This window comes from Schistocerca nitens, chromosome 2, assembly GCF_023898315.1.
Source record: "Schistocerca nitens isolate TAMUIC-IGC-003100 chromosome 2, iqSchNite1.1, whole genome shotgun sequence".
NCBI classification, from domain to species: domain Eukaryota; kingdom Metazoa; phylum Arthropoda; class Insecta; order Orthoptera; family Acrididae; genus Schistocerca; species Schistocerca nitens.
Genome location: NC_064615.1, coordinates 768,441,484 through 768,463,162, shown reverse-complemented (window position 1 = coordinate 768,463,162; position 21,679 = coordinate 768,441,484). Strand labels below are relative to the sequence as shown.

General features: G+C 41.3%; 1 pseudogene; it reads right to left on the bottom strand.

Annotated features, from left to right (window-relative positions):
* Positions 1–21,218: 21,218 nt before the first annotated feature.
* LOC126237582 (5S ribosomal RNA) lies at positions 21,219–21,336 on the bottom strand (annotated as a pseudogene).
* Between the last annotated feature and the right edge of the window lie 343 nt (positions 21,337–21,679).

Genomic DNA, 21,679 nt, shown 5'->3' with positions numbered 1-21,679 from the left:
AGAAGCTTGCTTCGTGTGGACATTGGGACATCAGCACGTGGGATGTGCAAGTGTTTGACCGATCTCCGACATCTATCCATGACAGCTACTGCTGCGGACTGGATCATGGTTTAAGGATGTCGTTTTTAGTGTTTTCGGTACATTGCAGTGAACTCTGTGTTGCAGTAGTATTTGCTGTTGTCTCTATCCTATCACGCAGTAGACCCTTCCTTCTTTCAAATGTATTGGAGAGAACCAAGTTAGGAATTCTATAGTGCTTTAAAAAAATAGTTGCAATGCCAAATTCCCCATTGATAGTGATCTCTGACATGTAGCCATGACAACTTTTTATTACGGACTGGATCATGGTTTAAGTGTGTCGTGCTTAGTGCTTCTCAATACATCTCAGTGGACTCTGTCTCGTAGTCATATTTGCTGTTGTCTCTATCCTATAATGCAGCAGTCTTTCCTCCTCCTGAATGTAGTGTACTTTTAAAAACTCAATCGCAACGCCAAATTCCCGTTTGATCAATTTATTGTTTCTGATAGTTGTATTGCCAGCATGCATGCATTCCGTATGGACAGGCATGGCCTGCACAGGTGTGGGTCTTTCTCCTGGCCGGTGCTAATTGGGGCTACACTGTAGTCAGCAGACGGGGCGTGACTCGTGAATCCAAGTTTGTGTGATCAGTAGGATTTTTTTCACCAGATGTGTTTAGTGGAAATATTGTCGTGGAAGGAGGTGTTTGTGCTTTCAAAATTTGGTGCATATAAAACATCTGATATATATAGTGCTATGATATATTTGGGTGGAACTTTCATTACTTGATTTGCATAATTTTTGTGTGTGATACTCAAAGCTGAAAATATGTTTAATACAAAGAAGGATCATTGTAAGGTGGGAGTGAGTGTTGTAAGCAATCTACTTGACTCCTGTAAATTTTTAAACAATTAATTTGATAGATAGTGCAAATTGACTATTTCACTCTATTTTTGACACCGAAATTGTATCAGCTTACCCTTTGTCTGCAGGGTTAGCCAATAGGAACATTGTATTCTGAGGAGAGATGAAAATGTCCGTCTGCATGTTTTGGGACGTTGGTTCACACAAACAGGAATTTTCCTCTTGAGCAAGGCAGAGACAGGAAGCGAGTCTGGAATTCCCTGATCTACAGAGCGCCAACTCTTGATGCTTTGTCTGGGAGGCCACAAGATCAAAGGTGGCAGAATATGGTCCGTGGTCGTCGGTAGTTAGTTATGTGATCTGTAATTAGGACATTGGGTGGTTTTAAGCTTCGTTGCGGTGATGTAACGATAGACTCATGTACAGGAACACTGAGCGGTTGCTACCATGTCACACTTCATTCCATTCATGATCTGTTGATCCCTTCCTGCAAGGTTTAACTGTCAGTGTAATATGTATGTATGTTCCTCGATCTGTACAAAATAGTAATTGGTCCATCTGTGGAAAGTGGCGGTGGGTTTCAAAATATGTAATTAACTTTTAGATATGTAAATGCTCTCATTTTCCTGTCTACACTGAGACACCGGTATGCTTTCAAAAGTGAGAAAAGTAAAAAATAAAAGCCATAATATCCCTGACTCTGGCAACAAATATAATCTAAGCCAGTCAGAATTTCCATGCCCAGTCAGAATAAAAAAGTGACGCGGTTTGCACCTAATGTATACCTGTACTTTCCCTGATGTAGGCATCCCGCAGTGTGTGCTGATACCCCTGTTGCCCTACTATTCCAGTGGACAGATGGGATGGAAAAGACAATGTCATTGTGGGACAATGTACTATAATGAGTATCACAGTTGATAATGCAATCAATTTTAGTATTTTTTGCAGCTTTCCTGTAATTTCAAAACTGACCAATGACATGGCAGCGTGCTTCCAAATTTCTGTCTCAGCTGCATCATCCAGCTAGTGGACACATCTCTGGACCTAACACATAGTAAAATCCACCTTCGAAGCTTATCCCAGATGTAGCGTTCTGTGTTCTGCACCAATCTTACTCACAGCACCCATCCAAGGGCACAAGGTATTTCTACTTGCGCTTATGTCAACAAGGTAGTGCCCCTTGTTGGTATAAAGTAGTTATGAGAATGTTTTGACGATTTAACACACGGTTGAGAAGAAACGTGTGGTTTTATGGATGATGGAGCTCCAGACAGACAGAGTTTGAAGCATTTCTGCACTTAAAACGCGCTATAATGTTAAAGCCAGGTGGTTTCCGATCTATTAGTCATATGGAATGCAACGCTGGCAATATTCCAGTGCAAGAAATATATTTCCAGCGCATGACATATATTCTCCCTGCAGGTTTTTCAACAATAAACTATGATGACAAACTGTAAAGTGATAAAACTACTACCTTGCACACCAAAGGAAACATCGATTTTTTGTGAAACACACTAGACAGGTTTCCAGAGGTGTATGACGTCTGCTGTTTACGAAGTTCGAGCCTGATTACGGCTCGAAAGTTATGATATGTTCACAAACAACAGGCCCATAAAATAATTGTTGGCAGCCGAAAATGCGTACGAAGAAACAGTGACGTCTTACGAGGAAATAAACACCACGATCAGTAGCCAGAGGAGATGTAACAGTCTTGTCGCAGTGCACCACTGACCCTGGTAATCTTCCTCTTGCACACAGAAGTCATGGTCCGATGATAGGTTGCATTGCTCATGTGAGGGATAAAATTGTCATTTTGACTTCATGCCACCTCCCTAGAAAGCCTCTTCTCTTCGCTGTTTTAAGTATTTATATGTAGCACCAGTCTACTCTCCTTCCCCAGAATATGTAATTTTATTGATTTTGCTCAGCACTCATTTCATGTTATTTTTCTCGTATTTTATGTATTCTCACTCATGTTCCATAATTTTAATAGGCTTTCGCGATTTTACAGAATTTATGGTATTTCCCTCAATTTTTCCGTATGTCATGTTAACTTTTTCTTGATTATACTAGGTTTTCCTCGAGTTTTATCGATTTTATGACACTTTTCATATTTTTTCCACAGTTTTCCATATGTGTATGGTCATATTGTTGACATACCCATGTGCTGTTCGATTATCTACGAGAATATTTGTTCATCTTATACACCACCCTGCTAAAAATCCTAGGACTTGCCCTCTCCCTGACGATACGCATGCATACATTTTGGATAGGACGAACACGAAAAGTATAGTAACTGTCACTTCATACCTATATGAAACTGAAGACTCTATTTATGCACAATGTGCTGCAGGGAGATGGAGTACATCGCATAGATCTTAGTTCGCCTGGAGGAGGGTACCCAAACAGGTTTTCCTTCAATGGACCTGTTTCATCACACATGAGTTGGAAGTTCTCTGATGACTGTGGTATTGAGAGGTTTGCTGTTAACGATCGCAGGCAGATAGTGCCCTAAGTCACACAATACATGCAGTTGCGTAAGGGTCGAACACAGTTTGTACCACGCGACTGATATGCACCGAGAGAACAACGGAAAAAATGGTCAAATGCGCGATAAATGCCCTGCACTAACATCTCTCTCTCTCTCTAGAATACATCATCAGTCTACCATTAAATCATACCTCATGACAACCCATTTCAACCGATCACTAAATCCACTTTCTATTATCTTTAACGCAGATGCATGTGAATTTATTGGCAGATGGTTCTCTTTTCCAGGAAAGCATCAAAGACTGCAGTTAACTTGCATGTATCACTATTACTTCAAGAGACATACAATAGAACGTTGTTGAAAAAAACCATACAGCAACAGTTTGTGAGGTATTTGTTAGCTGGCTCTGCAAGGTTGTGATTGGTGGAGAATACAGAGAAGCATATTCTAAATATTGTTTGTTTGGGTTTAAAACAGCTAAACAGTCTTGCACAGGATCAAACACACGATCCATTCTGTAGTTGTATATTGCAGTCCCACAGCTGGTAATACCACGTGCTTCAGCTAAGGACACTTTATAATAATCTGTAAGGCGTTTGCTGATAACTCTGAGGTCACACATTGACTTGTGATCCAACATATGTAAATTTATTACTCTACATTTGGTGGTCAAGCATGTGAAACATTCTATTCCAATCATTTTGTTGCTGCTGACAGAAACAACAGTTCCCCTGCACCAAGCAGAAGACATGCAAGTACTCCCTCGATTTCTCCCGCATTTTTATGTACTTCCTCAATTTCTACGTAATTTCCATCATTTTTCTAAATTTTATCGATTTTATGTCTCCCCTGTCCATGCCATGATGACATCATTTCTCATCACATATTCTAAAATTGCTTCTAAATATGGTACAGTTGTCAACACCTGTCGCAAATTCACTATTTTTATGGTCAGACGGTATAATACAGCACTGTACTCAGATGCATCTAGTCACCTCCAACAACATATTCTATAGTTGCTGTGCGTTTACTCAATTTTCTGTATGTGTGTGTCTGTGCATGTGTCACAGACGGCTCCCAAGACCCAGAGTTGACTCGAGATAGTTTTCGAGTGTGGATCTGCCATGTGTTATGCCCAGACTAATATTCGGATATGGATTCACTATACACCAAATCTGGGATAAGGTTGGAAGGTGTATCTGCCACGCATTGTATCTGGAGTGATGTCCAAAGGAGGATCAACCGAACGGTATGTCCGGGATGGCGTTCGTAAGTGGATCTGCCATGCTTTACATGTGGAGATCTGCTCTATGCCTGAAGACGTATCCACAAGGAGGAAGATACAGATGATACAGGAATTGGGAAGCAAGCAGCCGTGTCATTGGTCAGTGCTGAAATTACAGAAAAACTGGAAAAATTGCTAAAGTTGACTGCACTATTAACTGTGATGCTTATTGCGGTGCATCGGCCCATATTGGCAGTGTCTTTTCTATCCCATCTGTCCACTGGTATGTTGTTGATTGCCACATAATGATTGACTAACAGCACTTGTTTGAGATGGAGAGAGAGTTTGGTGGGAGCAACACCTTCCAGGCATGGACAGTATTAAAACAATGATCACATACATGACTGCAATATGAGGAATCAATTGAAATGGAATGCCGACATATCTGCTACCCTGTCACTGTGAAAGATGAGTTTAAATGTAGAGGTCATCAGTCACCTTCAGATAGCTGATTGGAAACCTCCACAATGATGCAAAACTATTCCAATTTCCATATTTTCTGGTTTCTTTCACATTTTTGTCAATTGCAAACACCGCCTCTATCTTTTATTTCAATCTTCCTGCGTATGTTATGAGAGCAGCCACTAGATTGAAATGTGTTAAGGTCAGTTTAGAATCTGGCACTGATATCAGAGTCATGGCGGAAAAGCAAATTGTATGGTGGTGTACAATGCTGTAACCATACAGTGCTTAGATATGTTACAGCACAAAAAACAATATATCAGACAACAACACAGAGACCATCTCTTGCGACCGGTAGTGTGTGAGATATGATCCTCATACAGTACAGGCGACGAAATTTTGCAATCACCACATAAGGTCAATGTCAACATACAGACAGTATTTGCTTACTGATACATAAGAAGAGAGAGATGCGATAAAATCTTCTCTAGTTCTCTATTGGTTGATGTTAGAATGAATGGAGAGATTTGGCTCCAAATTGCAGACAACATATCTACCGGAAAGCATAACAGTATAGATCTGAAAAAGCCAGTGTTTGGTCATAGGATTTTGTACATTCCTTATGAGCTCAGTCTCGCATTGCAATTTTTTAAGTGATCATTCTCAGTTAAACATCATCCCCCCTTGCCCATAACTCAGTGGATATATCACACAACCATCGAGATAGATCGCGTTACAAATACCGTTTGTTAGTGTTAGAAATATGTTGTAGCGGCATGAGGGAGTCCCAAATATCGGTTTAAAACCACCTTCCTTAGCCGAATCACTTTCTAAATTCAGGAGCTTACACCGTCGGCACCATGCACCCGAGCTTTCAGTCTGTTAATTCGCACCCCAGCGATCACTGGATTGGGGGAGAGAAATGAAAGAGGAAGCCGTATGGTAGAATTTTGCACAGAGCATAACTTAATTATAGCTAACACTTGGTTCAAGAACCATAAAAGAAGGTTGTATACATGGAAGAATCCTGGAGATACTAGAAGGTATCAGATAGATTATATAATGGTAAGACAGAGATTTAGGAACCAGGTTTTAAATTGTAAGACATTTCCAGGGGCAGATGTGGACTCTGACCACAATCTATTGGTTATGAACTGTAGATTAAAACTGAAGAAACTGCAAAAAGGTGGGAATTTAAGGAGATGGGACCTGGATAAACTGACTAAACCAGAGGTTGTACAGAGTTTCAGGGAGAGCATAAGGGAACAATTGACAGGAATGGGGGAAAGAAATACAGTAGAAGAAGAATGGGTAGCTCTGATGGATGAAGTAGTGAAGGCAGCAGAGGATCAAGTAGGTAAAAAGACGAGGGTTAGTAGAAATCCTTGGGTAACAGAAGAAATATTGAATTTAATTGATGAAAGGAGAAAATATTAAAATGCAGTAAATGAAGCAGGCAAAAGGGAATACAAACGTCTCAAAAATGAGATCGACAGGAAGTGCAAAATGGCTAAGCAGGGATAGCTAGAGGACAAATGTAAGGATGTAGAGGCTTATCTCACTAGGGGTAAGATAGATACTGCCTAAAGCAAAATTAAGGAGACCTTTGGAGAAAAGAGAACCACTTGTATGAATATCAAGAGCTTTGATGGAAACCCAGTTCTAAACAAAGAAGGGAAAGCAGAAAGGTGGAAGGAGTATATAGAGGGTCTGTACAAGGGCGATGTACTTGAGGACAATATTATGGAAATGGAAGAGGATGTAGATGAAGATAAAATGGGAGATACGATACTGCGTGAAGAGTTTGACAGAGTACTGAAAGACCTGAGTCGAAACAAGGCCCCGGGAGTAGACAACATTCCATTGGAACTACTGACGGCCTTGGGAGAGACAGTCCTGACAAAACTCTACCATCTGGTGAGCAAGATGTATGAGACAGGCGAAATACCCTCAGACTTCAAGAAGAATGTAATAATCCCAATCCCAAAGAAAGCAGGTGTTGACAGATGTGAAAATTATCGAACTATCAGTTTAATAAGTCACATCTGCAAAAATACTAATGCGAATTCTTTATAGACGAATGGAAAAACTGGTAGAAGCGGACCTCGGGGAAGATCAGTTTGGATTCCGTAGAAATGTTGGAACACGTGAGGCAATACTGACCCTACGACTTATCTTAGAAAATAGATTAAGGAAAGGCAAACCTACGTTTCTAGCATTTGTAGACTTAGAGAAAGCTTTTGACAATGTTGACTGGAATACTCTCTTTCAAATTCTAAAGGTGGCAGGGGTAAAACACAGGGAGCGAAAGGCTATTTACAATTTGTACAGAAACCAGATGGCAGTTATAAGAGTCGAGGGACATGAAAGGGAAGCAGCGGTTGAGAAGGGAGTGAGACAGGGTTGTAGCCTCTCCCCGATGTTATTCAATCTCTATATTGAGCAAGCACTAAAGGAAACAAAAGAAAAATTCGGAGTAGGTATTAAAGTACATGGAGAAGAAATAAAAACGTTGAGGTTCGCCGATGATATTGTAATTCTGTCAGAGACAGCAAAGGACTTGGAAGAGCAGTTGAACGGAATGGACAGTGTCTTGAAAGTAGGATATAAGATGAACATTAACAAAAGCAAAACGAGGATAACGGAATGTAGTCGAATTAAGTCAGGTGATGCTGAGGTAATTAGATTAGGAAATGAGACACTTAAAGTAGTAAAGGAGTTTTGCTATTTGGGGAGCAAAATAACTGATGATGGTCGAAGTAGAGAGGATATAAAATGTAGACTGGCAATGGCACGGAAAGCGTCTCTGAAGAAGAGAAATTTGTTAACATCGAGTATAGATTTAAGTGTCAGGAAGTCGTTTCTGAAAGTATTTGTATGGAGTGTAGCCATGTATGGAAGTGAAACATGGACGATAAATGGTTTGGACAGGAAGAGAAGAGAATCTTTTGAAATGTGGTGCTACAGAAGAATGCTGAAGATTAGATGGGTAGATCACATAACTAATGAGGAGGTATTGAATAGAACTGGGGAGAAGAGGAGTTTGTGGCACAACTTGACAAGAAGAAGGGACCGGTTGGTAGGACATGTTCTGAGGCATCAATGGATCACAAATTTAGCATTGGAGGGCAACGTGGAGGGTAAAAATCGTAGAGGGAGACAAAGAGATGAATACACTTAGCAGATTCAGAATGATGTAGGTTGCAGTAAGTACTGGGAGATGAAGAAGCTTGCACAGGATAGAGTAGCATGGAGAGCTGCATCAAAGCAGTCTCAGGACTGAGGACAACAACAAACAACAAACATTTGTGTCGAAGGCCACTTCATTTGGCATTGTTGGGGTGTGAAGTTACTGTGGTCAGTGTTCCGATATGTGCAAAGAAAATTACTATGTCTTGTTGTAAGGAAGTTATGGATTTGATGTGGAAAACTGCAGTTTCAGTATATCGATAGCTGCAAGGAGAATGAAAGATTTTCTGTGGATAATTATGCCCAGTCATAAGAATGGTACAGATTTTGATATTTCCAGAGCCATCATGGAGAGAATATTTCCGATGCTTCATTCATTGTCGAATGTCAACAGATTGAGGCTGCAATCGTAATACTTCATTGTAATTTAACTGATAATGAGGCTGGTTTCCCAGGACGAATCTGCCTGGTGTGCAGGAGCGCGTGGCGTAGGTAGCTTGTGGCTGGAATGACTTGACATTTCCAGCTTATGACAGGTTGGGGTACAAGACTGCAGCTGACATAACCATGTCGCCCTCTAGGCGAGTGAATATCGAACTAACACTCGGTAACTGCTGGGCAACCTTCTCGATCGCATATGGTGTGAGTGTTCTTCTTGAAAATTTGACAAGGTTCAATATGGGCGAGTGTTTGCACTGGACAGATATTCCCTCCCACGTAAATTGACTGCTTGTGCTGGCATTGTACACATTTCCTGTGTTTATTTGGTTGAGAGAACACCGATTGTTACGTGTGTTGTGTGCATCCTGATGATTTGGAATCTGTTATATCATTAACATCGGTATTTGTTAAAAAATACGAGTGGAGTAATGGTATGATATTCTGGCAAACCATGTAAAAACACATATGTTCTTGTAATCCCAGAGTCTGGAAATGATCGCAACTCACCATCAACGGACACCTTTGTGCTGGAGGATCCAGCCCAGCCTTTGTACGTCATTTCGGAGATAACGCTCAGATAGCGATTCAGGCTAGTGTGTGTTGGGTGCATTTGACATGTGACAGTTGGCTATGATGGATGATCAGCAGCCCTCTCGGGAAACATCTAATGCTGCGACTATATATGGTTCACGTGCTTATGTGTTTTGGGGATCTGTCTGTATTTGCAGTATATGTATGAGTGCCTGGTGGTCGGTAGCTCTATGCAGGATGCAAAACTGATGATTTTGTATGATGCAGGATACGAACTGTGCTTACTACATCGATACAATATGGGGATACAATTGTTTGCGGTGATATAGCCTGGTTGGAGATCGGTTTCACACCAAATAATTCAAGTTATCCCTGACTGTAGCAGAGCATTGTAATTGAGGAAGTGCCTTTGGCGATAGTTTCTGTATTTCACTTTCTCAGGGTTTAACTGTCAGTGGAACATGTCCACAGTATGTTTTTTGTTTTATTTTTTATTTTTTTTCAAACAAAGTATTTTGCCGCTGAGAGTCTCGTAATTTGTCCAACTGCAGAAAGTGGTGGACATTGCTCTAACTCCGAAAGCGGCAATTCGGCGGGTAAATTCAGTAAGAACCAATCAGCATGCTCCATTCACAGGGAGTTCCGTGACATCAGAGAGTCACAAGACATCCTTTGTGCAGGATAGGAGCCTCTACAGACTGGTTCGAACAAGGCAGGGGCAATGTATCTACAGAAAGTTCAATGACGTCAGAGAGTCATGTGGTGTCTTATTTGTTCAAGCTTTCATAAACAAGTCCAAGCAAACCATCCTCCTCTGGTTCGGACAGGCGGGAGGTTGTCCCACACCCACCATTGTGGCTTTAGAGAATATCCAAACCAGCTGTTGTAGAACATAGAATATTCCAGCCATTTATCTCGTCTGTGGGACAGTGGTTCGAACTGTGTGTGTGTGTGTGTGTGTGTGTGTGTGTGTGTGTGTGTGTGTGTGAGTGTGTGTTATTTTTTTCACGATCTGTTGTGGGAATCGAAATATGTCTAGAACTTTTATATATGTAATTGTTCTGATCTTGCGGTCTGTGCATAGACAGTAGGCTGTTTCGAAAAGTGAGGAAAATAAAAAATAAGAGACTTAACGCCCCTGACTACAGCAGCTAATATTAACTAAGCCCATCCAGCGTTTCTGAAAAGTAATGAAAACAACAGTAGGACTCAGAAATTTTTTTTCTCTCTGGCAGTGCCTTCAAACAAACAGCTAAAACTCGAAAAGTGGTGGGCGCCCTGTTTAGAGTTACAGAGACATTTATTTCAGCTTCCAGATACCGTCAGTTTGGCGTGTGTATAATCGGAATTTCAGCTGATATCGGTTTCGGGATCTATTTCCCGCAAAAGAACGCCAGGTGTCTTTTGGAGGAAGTCTGGGAGGTTTCACAACTGTGCTGCAATTTTTTTCGAGTCAGTTTTCAGGTTTGGCGGTATTCCTCGGAATGGAACGTATAATTATTTCGCATATCGTTTAAAAACTCTTGCACCATCTGCAAAGCTCTCTCTCTCTCTTTGTGCAACGGTACATTTAGTTCCTGTGATATGTTCAAGATTTGTGTATGACAATATTCTGAAAATCAGATTTAAGAATTCGGAAGCAGTTCATGTTCAGTGACAACGGGTATCTGTGTGCCACAAAGGATAAAAGTCCGCCCGGATGAGGAGGAGGGAGGCTGCAGGTGTTTCCAGCGGGACAGGAAGTGCTTAGCATGCAGCCTTGCAGTTTCGGCCAGTAGCCAGTGTGAAGCGGCCCGGGGCATAGCTTCTTCCAGCATGCACGACTCTGGTGCAAGGAGTATGCGTGAGAAAGTTTTCAGATATGTTTAGTGCACTCCGTGACAGTGTAACTACGTAGTTCCTTTCACTATCTGAATTAAAAAAGTAAAGGTACCACCCTGTTGCTTAACGTGGTTTAAATTGCCTAACACCAGTGCGAATTTCGAGGTGTATTGCGATTTCAGAAATAAATAAACAATATGCTTAAACAAATTGTTTAAATACTGCCTTCTGCGTGCTATATTAGCCTCCCAGTCCAGTAGCTAGACACAAACTGAGCAAATCTCCAACCATTTTCTCCCATGGGCCGCCATCTTGGATTACGTTATGGGATGGGGGTGGGCGGGTGAAAAGCGTCCTCTGGTAGTTGTGTTGTGAACTAGGTCAGTTGGATTCTGGACCTCAAGGTGAACACACAGGACGGAGCTATTGAACAGTGACAACTCAAGTTATTTAAATAAACTAGACACCAAATGTATACAAAATAAAGATTTACATCCACCCTATCTGGCAGTCCAACAAACTGACTCATTTCCGCCAATTTCCGGCAGGAGAAGGAGCATAGTCAGTGGATGTAGTTCAACGTTGATTGTTGATTATTTATTATTTGCAAATACTTGCACGTAAAAGATTTTCGGGGTGCTTGTTTCCAGTGAGTCCCCTCGCCTCTCACTTTCGGCCTGCTTGTTGTCCGTAAATCTCCTGTATCTCATCATTTTATGAAATCAAATGTTCAAAGTGATGACATCCAACTTCGATGCAGTTATTGACTCGTGCTGTAAATCCCTGCACATATCTTGATAACATGTCTGGTGTAATTGCAGCGCAAGCATCTCTATTCTTTTTATCATGTAGGCGTTTCCTGATAAGCGCTATCTTTTACCCCACAAGAAAAAATCGGGCGAGGAAAGATCAGACGATCTGGCTCGCCAATTCACAGGACCTGTCCTACCGCTCCAGCGACCATGGTAAAGTCGATCTAGTACATCGCGCGCTACTAATGAATAATATGCTGGACAACCATCATGTTGAAACCACGTGTTATGTCAAAGTTCGATGCTCAGGTCTTCAAGTAGATCTGGCAGGTCATTTACAAATAGGTTTCGATATTTGTTGCCATTCAAATTAGCGTCGATAAAATATGAACCGCTCAGTTTATTGTCAACTATACCACACCAAACATTAACTGACCACGGTCACTGATGGTTGACTTCTCGAATCCAGTGTGGGTTCTGTTCACTCCAGTAATGCATGTTATGGCGATTAAGTTCGCCGTGGTTTATGAATGTTGCCTCATCGAAGAAAAGTACTCTTGCAAAAAAGTTTTGGTTTGTTTGCATCCACTGAAGCGCCCAGTGACAAAACATTAGACGGTTTTGGAAGTCATCGCCACGTAGTTCCTGATGCATGGATACATGGTATGCATGAAAGTTGTGGAGCTTCAGGATTTTCCAAACACTCATATGTGAAATTCCTGATTGCCTTGATATTTCTCTTGTGCTCGCATGTGGATTATGAGCCACAGCAGCTAGGACTGCCACGTGATTGTTTTCTCCACAAACAGTAGCTGCACGGGTTCTTTTTTTCTGGTTCACATTGCCTTCCGCATTAAATTGTTTAATAACTCGAACAAAAGAGGACCGTGATCGTACTTGGCCAGGAAGACGCTGAGCATAAAGCGCAACTGCATCGTCAAAATTTCTCCCTTTCTCCATAAATGTACACCCTCTCAATTTTTTCTTCCACAGCATGATAATTCATATTGACATATGCCACCTACTAATCTCAAGAGAGGAAAGATAAGGGGCGTCGAGAAAGGCAGGGTTAGAATTTCTATGAGCGAGAAGCGGCCCGCTCGGCGTAATTCCGACTAGCAATGCTAACTTCGCGTCAAACGTGACAGGTAGCGAGCAAAAGCCGCGAACGCAGTCACACAAGGTAATCAAACATAAGTAGGCCAAAAGACAATCGTTATAAACGACGTATTGCTGTCTGAATGCTCAGACGGATAAAAGATACAGTGCATTTATTACGTTAATACTTATAATTTCTAAAGCCCAGTCCAGTTACGAGAAAGGCCGAATTTCTCGTCCCTGCAGTGCACATCGGCGGCCCTCCGAAACATTACGCCGCTCATCATTAAGGGCTGGATAAGAGGATCGATTATCGATCACGGCTGAGTGAGATATCGATTAACGTACATAATTCTAAAAATGTAAACGGCGTAACAGCCGCGATATTCCGAAATAAAATGAAGGTGTGAACAATGTGATTTAAGTCAATAAATTCTTTAATGTCGTTTTCTACGTTTTTCCACCCGAATCTAAAAGACTCAAATTAAGCAAGCACCCCAGTTGTGAGACTTCTCGACAAACAAGAGTGATTACTCCGAATCTAATAAAAAAAAATAGGTTCGACAGTCAGTTAGTTTTTTAGTTAATGAGTTCACTCGTTATTAAGTAGGATGTCTAGTTAGCTAGTTAGCTAGACAGATGATTTGTTTGATAAGTAAAAGTTGTGTGGCCTCATGACCACGAAAAACACAAAACTTATCCGAATCTGCAGAAAAAATTAATATTTGGGCCAACATTTGTAAAACTCTAATTCCCCTCTCCCCCTATAGGGAGAGAGGGGCGTTTTAGTTTTAGAGAATCAAAATTTATGAAGTAAATAAGTATTTCTTATTTATCCATAACCATTCTCCACAAAAAATGAGAACATGGATTTTCCTGAATTACAGCGCCAAATACCAAGAATCAAAACAAATGGTTAAGACAAAATGTAAGTAGTTTTTTTATGTAGAATCTGATTCTGCAATAAAAAATGGGGGTTCCCATTTGAAATTTTAAAGTTCCCCGCCCCATCCCCAAGGGGCTGGGGCGGCGGGCTAATTTTAGCACCAGCAGATGTCCCCCTCGAAAATAATCAACTTTGGATTCTACACATTTTTTCGTGTGAAGCTTATTTTTCTAGTTATCCTGGTTTGTCAACTTAAAATTTACATCCTGTATATCATAATGATAATTACTTTCTACAAAAGCTGAATAACAATACAATACAAATAGCCTAACAGTTGAAATAAATTAATAATGGCTTCAAGTTTCGAGGAACTCATATTTTTATTAAAATGAGTGATCATCTCAGAAGACTTTCACTTGTATTTTAACCTATTTAGTGTCTTCCAACAATTTTGTGTGAGTAGCTAAAGTCTCTTATAATTTTATGCTAAGGTGAAGAATGCCTTTCTGAAATAATGTGTTCTTGTGTTTTTTTATGTGTGTGTGTTCCTTTCACCTTGTGTTTTAATCGTGTACTATGTAATTCTAGTACATTTGTGAGTCTTGTACAGTCCCATTTCTTTTCATGTACATCACATATTCTAAAATGTGTATACAAGAAGAGGCAACCTACTGTGTTTTTGCAATGATCCTCATGTTTTTCATTGATCTACATCTTCCATTACTCTTATGTAGTCTCAAATATTTTAAGCTGACACCACCGTTTCTCCATAACAGTACACCACATCTAAGTATGGAGTGAGAATAACTGGAATACACACATCTGAGTGTGTTGCTCCTGATGCAGTTTTTTACCACTCTCATCATGTAAAATGCTGTCCTTAATTTTTTGTTTATTTATTTTCCACTGAAGATGGTACTCTATCTAAAAATGCAGAAATTTTATTCTATCTGTCTTTATGAATGTTTGACTAGACATTTAAATGCAGGGAGACAACGAAATTTTGCTCTAGATTCTAAGTACATCAACAGTTTTGTTTGTATTTGTTGTTAAACAGTTGACATAAAAACAATTTGAGATGCTGTCTTTTGCCTCTTGAATGTGTTTCAGTAGTGTTTCCTTAGTGCTGTTTTTACTCAATACACTAGTGTCATCTGCAAATTGGAATGTCTTTTGTGTATTAACTCTTAACACTGACTCAGTCACGTAGAGGAGGAACAGAGTAAGAACCTGTGGGGCACCATTTTTTACCTCTAAGAGGTCTGAGTTATATATCACAATTGAATCAGTTCTCTCCATCTTTGTTGCAACATATTGTTTCCTTTCTGGAAGATATGATCCAATCTAGTTATTTTCTGTTCCCTAACACCTATTTTTTCCAATTTAAATGCTGTTTATCATGACTGATTGTCACAAATACTTCTACCACGTCTAGAAATGAAGTTGTTTCGTTTTCTATGCACTGGCTTAAATGTTATTGTTTTAAGACAGGTAAAGTTCCTCAAGGAAAGGACAAATTGCTTATATGAAACAAAGGTTCAGAAATCAGATGCCCACATTTATTATAATAAAGTCTGATATGTTATCTGTGTCTGTTTAATGTTTTGTTTTTAGTTTTTTATCGCTTTCTCCACTTCCTTCTCCTTTTTTGGGTATAAAAACATTGCTTAACACGATAATTTGATTTTTTCTGTTCTGTATGCATTTGGTGCTCTAGGAACGAACTTTTCTGTAAAAAGTCTTTCACAATATTTGTGATGCACTAGTTAAATGTGTCAGCTATTTCTACAGTACTTTTAATACATATTCCTTTTCTTAAGTGGTGTTGTTAATATGATTTTCCTTTTCTGTAATTTCTTTTTCTAACACTTCCCTCATCACTTTTGTCCTGTTAGAAGCAGATCTCTTGTACATATCGTCCTCTAGTCTTCTTGCTTCTTTTATTACTTTTCTCAGGATCGATTTGTGAGCTTTAAAGTAACTATCACAGTCAGATGTGGAGCTACTTTTTTTATACATCGTGTAGGTATCGTTTTCAGGCACAACATCTTCTCCACTACTCGATAGAGCCACTTTCCTTGTACCAAGTGAGCCGAAGACTCACTCTATGTCGGATGATTGAGTAGTTTAGAGGATTATGCATACAAAAAATTTACATACTCCCTACGTGTGCTGCCATTTGGCGACAATCTTGTTTCGATATTTTAAAGCTTCACAAAATAAAAGGGTGTTACATATTTCCTGACTCACCCTGTCATCATCAATAACACATCAAAAAAAGTTTTGTATCACCCCGGTTCCCAGAACTCCTGAAGATAGACGTTGACTGTGGATACTGTCTCACAGGCACAGTCCCTTTGACTGTTCAGAGATGTCACTAAACCCGCCCAAAGATGTGAACAACCATGCATGAGCATTAGACGGAGGGGGTCCGACAGTTGATCAATTCCAGTCATTCCACCAGGAAGGAGGTACATGACTTGTGTTGTCTGTAGTTCAACGATGCGTAGACGGTCAATACCGCCGTTCGATCGCGTCCGCACTGTTACTTTGTCCCATGAAGGGCTCTCAACAAGGGAAGTGTCCAGGCGTCTCGGAGTGAACCAAAACGATGTTGTTTGGACATGGAGGAGATACATGCTTCGCTCAGGCCACCCAAGGGCTACTACTGCAGTGGATGACTGCTACCTACGGATTATGGCTCGGAGGAACCCTGACAGCAACGCCACCATGTTGAATAATGCTTTTTGTGCAGCCACAGGACGTCGTGTTACGGCTCAAACTGTGCGCAATAGGCAGCATGATGCGCAACTTCACTCCCGACATCCATGGTGAGGTCCATCTTTGCAACTACGACACCATGCAGCGCGGTACAGATGGGACCAATAACATTCTGAATGGACCGCTCAGGATTGGCATCACGTTCTCTTCACCAATGAGTGTCACATATGACTTCAACCATACAATCGTCAGAGACGTATTTGGAGGCAACCTGATCAGTCTGAATGCCTTAGACCCACTGTCTAGCAAGTGCAGCAAGGTGGAGGTTCCCCACTGTTTTGGGGTGGCATTGTGTGGGGCCGATGTACGCCGCTGGTGGGCATGGAAGGCGCCGTAATGGCTGTACGATACATGAATGCCATCCTCTGAGCGATAGTGCAACCATATTGGCAGTGTATTAGCGAGGCATTCGTCTTCATGGACGACAATTCGCGATTCCATTGAGCACATATAGTGAATGACTTCCTTCAGGATAATGACATCGTTTGACTAGAGTGGCCAGCATGTTCTCCAGACATGAACCCTATCCAACATGCCTGGCATAGATTGAAAACGGCTGTTTATGGATGATGTGACCCACCAACCACTCTGAGGTATCTACGCCTAATCGCAATTGAGGGGTGGTACAATCTGGACCAACAGTCCCTTGATGAACTTGTGGATAGTATGGGGCGAATACAGGCAGGCATCAATGCAAGAGGATGTGCTACTAGGTATTAGAGGTACTGGTGTGTACAGCAATCTGGACCACCACCTCTGAAGGTCTCGCTGTATGGTGGTACAACATGCAATGTGTGGTTTTCATTAGCAATAAAAAGGGCAGAAATGATGTTCATATTGATCTCTCTTCCAATTTCCGATACTGGTTCCAGAACTCTCGGTACTGAGGTGATGCAAAACTTTTTTTGATGTGTGTATTGTTGATTTTTTCCACTGTGTACAAATTCTAGGGACTCGTCGATGAGAGAATATGGAACAAAAAAGGTCTAATGAACTTGTGTTCGGATATGCATACTTTCCATGTTAGAGACCATTTATTCAAACATACATTGTTACAGAGAATGCGGTCTAACACACGCTGTACAATGCAGCCACAGTCACTATATGCATTGAAAATGGTTTATATGTGCCTCATCGCATGCGTGTGCAGGCCATAAAATGTTCTGTCTCACACGTTCGCATTGGCCAGGCTGGATCAGAACAGTGTCGAAGGAAGCGTGAACATACTGCTCCAGTGTCTCTACATGTGGAATGGTCTCTGCATACATGATACTTTTGAAATGGCCCCATAACCAGAAATCGCACGTGAGAGTTCCGGTGAGCGAGTAGGCCATGCAAATGAACTACCTCATCTGATCCATCGACCAGGGAAGACACGACTGAGATGCATCCAGAAATTAACGCCGAAGTGGACTGGAGCACCATCATAGCAGCCCCACAACTCTTCGAATAATAAATGGCACTTCTTCCAGGAGGGGAGGCAAAGTCATCCGCAAGAAACGCCGATAGTCCTGGCATGTTAGGCGACGTGGAAGGAAGACTGGCCCCAAAATATGGTCTCCAATTATCCCGGCTCGCACATTCCGGCTGCAAACGATGCTAAAGCTTCACTGTCACCATACCATGGAGGTTCTGGATACTATCCCACAAATGACTGTTATGAAAGTTGGAGATACCACTGCATGTAAAGGTGGCCTCATCTGTTTTGAATGGGGAACCATGGTTGTTGGTGAAGAAATCGGCGACAAAACTGCTCCCAATGTGGAAAGTCTGTTGCTAGTAAACTCTGAACATGCTGCAAGTGATAAGGGTAGTAACAATTGCCATGGAGGATGTTCCACACGGTCGTCTGCCTTAACCTGTATTGGTGGGCCAACTGCCTAGTACTGAAACGATGGTCGCCTTCCATAGTGTTAATCACATTTCGAATACGCCCTTCATCGTTTCCTGCTTCCTCAAACGTCCCTGTCTCAGACAAACGGCGAAAAGCTGTTGCAAACGTTGAATGCTGTAGCTTTTGTTGGTGAGGATAGGTCTCCTGATAAAATCTTGCTGCCCGCCGCCCATTGCCATTTGCCTTTCCATAAGTAAACACTATGTCGGCAAGCTCGCGATTCGAATACGGAACCATTGTGTACAACGCTGTAACACATCCACTACCAGGTGTATCAGCAAAAAAGTAAATCAGACACACCATTACCAATTACTACGGCAGGAGAGGGCGCTAGGGCGCTAGGGCATGATGTATGAGGAACAGTATCACCCCCAAGGAAGAAACCATGCATACTGTAACTGTGCCTGCATGGTTCAGCGTGTTGTTAGACTGCTGTCTTTGTAACAAAGTATGAATGAATAAATGGTCTCTAGCATGGAAACCACGCATTTTCTGACATAAGTTCATTATACCTTATCGATCAGTCACTAGAGTTTGTACACCATGGAAAAAATTACCTTGCATTTTGCATTTGTTGCTTAATTTGTTACTGCTTTGTTTTGAATGACAATAAAAGAATGAAAAAGTGACAGTGTTAGTTTACAAACATGGTGACTGTGTCTGTGTATTCTATACTTACGTGTACATATATAATCTGCAAACCACTTTCTAGTGCATGGCAGAGGGTACTTTGGATGGTGCCTCATGTTAGGGTTTCTTCACATACCACACACATATGAATAATGGCTTGAACGCCTCATTGTGTTATATCTTCACATTCCTTACAGGAGAAATAAGCAGAGGTCTGAAGAATATACTGGTTTCAGGAATTTCGTAAGTAGCATTTTGTTCGGTAATTAACGTTTGTCTTCAAGAGTCTTCTTTTTTAGGGTATTCAACATTTCCATAACGCTCTTCCCTAAATAACAGAAACCTGTGATCATTCTTGCACTCCTTCTTTGTATATATTCAATATCCCTTATTTTTATATTTGGTGTGGGGTCTACACAATTGAGCAATATTTTAAGATGGGATCCATAAATGATTTGTTAGAAGTTTCCTAGTATCATGCCAATGACAAGGCTTCCACATGACTCACCTACATAAAGTCGTATGGCATGAACGACTGGGAAATCCCAAAGGACAGGTCCAGCCGCCTAATTGGAAAGAAGTTGCCTTTCCTTTACATCTGCGATCTCCTATACTTTGTGAAGTACGAGACCTACGTGCATAAGAGTATCTGCTAAGTGTAGGTGACTCTAATGGGCAAATGTGTGTAGTGTCATGATAATGATGGAGATGATTAGAGGAGAGAGTGGGGGAAACCTGGTGCCAGCACATAGCCCACCTTACATCTACATCTACATACATACTCTGCAAGCCACCATACAGTGCGTGGCAGAGGGTGGACTGTACCACTACTAGTCATTTCCTTTTCTGTTTCACTCGCAAATAGAACGAGGGAAATACAACTATCTGTAAGCCTCCACATGAGCCATAATTCCTCATATCTTATCTTCGTCGTCCTCACGCACAGTGTATGTCGGCGGCAATAGAATCGTTCGGCAGTCAGTTTCCAATGCTGATTCACTAAATTTTCTTAATAGTGTTCTTCGGGAAGAACCTCGTCTTCCCTCCAGCAATTTCCATGTCAACTCCTGAACCATCTCCATAACACTTACGTGTTCTTCCAGCGTACTGGTAACAAATCTAGCAGCCCACTTCCGAACTTCTTCAATATCTTCCTTCAGTCTGGCGTGGTACAGATCCCAAATTCTCGAGCAGTACTCAAGAGTAGGTCGCACTAGCGTCCTGTAAGTGGCCTCCTTTACAGTTGAACCAAACTTTCCGAAAAATCTCCCAGTAAACTGAAGTCGACCATTCGCCTTCTCTACCACAATTCTCACCAGCTCATTCCATTTCATATCGCTTTGCAACATTATGACCAGATATTTAAACGAAGTGACTGCATCAACCAGCATATTACTAATGTTGTATCCGAACACTACAGGTTTGTTTCCCGTTCTATCTGCATAAAAATTACATTTTTCTACAGTTAGAGCTAGCTACCATTCATCAAACCAATTGGAAATTTTGTCTAGGTCATCTTGTATCATCCTCCAGCCACTCAACTACGATACCTTACTGTATACCAGAGCACCATCAGAAAACGACCACAGATTGTTGCCCACCCTGTCCTCCAAATCAGTTATGTGTATAGAGTACAACAAAGATCCTATCACACTTCCCCTGCGACACTCCTGACGATAAATACATTTAGTTAAAGAGGCATGAGCATTTTATGTGGTGAAGTGATGAAGTTCCTTGTGTGATCTTAAGCTGTAGGTACTCGATATAGTAGTTATGTAAAATAAAACCTAACAGGTCTTACGATTCCATAAAAATATATTTTATTGTCCTACAAGGTACAAAGCTTGTTGTTACAAACATCAATCAGAGTGAACTATCTGCAGCTTCAGAGAGGTTAGTTGAGCTCCCTCAGGGCAGCAATATTGTTCCAGGCAGCTCCACCGAGCTACGTTCCCACAAAAAAAATGAACTACATCCTAATTCAGTGAGCCTCAATTTCATGATTTCGATCATATCTAAAACTGTGGTCAGCGCAATGCTCTCACGGCCGTGTGTCAGTTTCTGAGACCGGAGCCGCTACTTCTCAATCAAGTAGCTCCTCAGTTTGCTTCACAAGTGCTGAGTGCACCCCGCTGGCCGACAGCGCTCGGCAGACCGGATGGTCACCCATCCAAGTGCTAGCCCAGCCCGACAGCACTTAACTTCGGTGATCTGACGGGAACTGGTGTTACCACTGTGGCAAGGCTGTTGACACGATCATCTCTGGAGATGTCAAATGAATTAATTGAGTTGGTAGGTGAGTAATAATGAGGACATGTTACGGGATTATTACTGCACATAAATCTGGTTACAACTCAGGATACGCTGCCCTCTTGGGATCGCGATTAGGTGCTTTGTAGAACAGCCAGTGTTTAGTAATGCTAACGTCTGATCCCCAAATCTTTAGGACGTTTTTTCGTTTCATTCTTATATTGTGGTGATTTAACTAACAGTTGACATGTATGTAAGCTGTTGTGTATGTGAACTAGTTGTTGAATTGCTGTAATAGTGCAGTGATATATGTCGTTTTCTGGGTATGTCTTATCTCCTTTCATA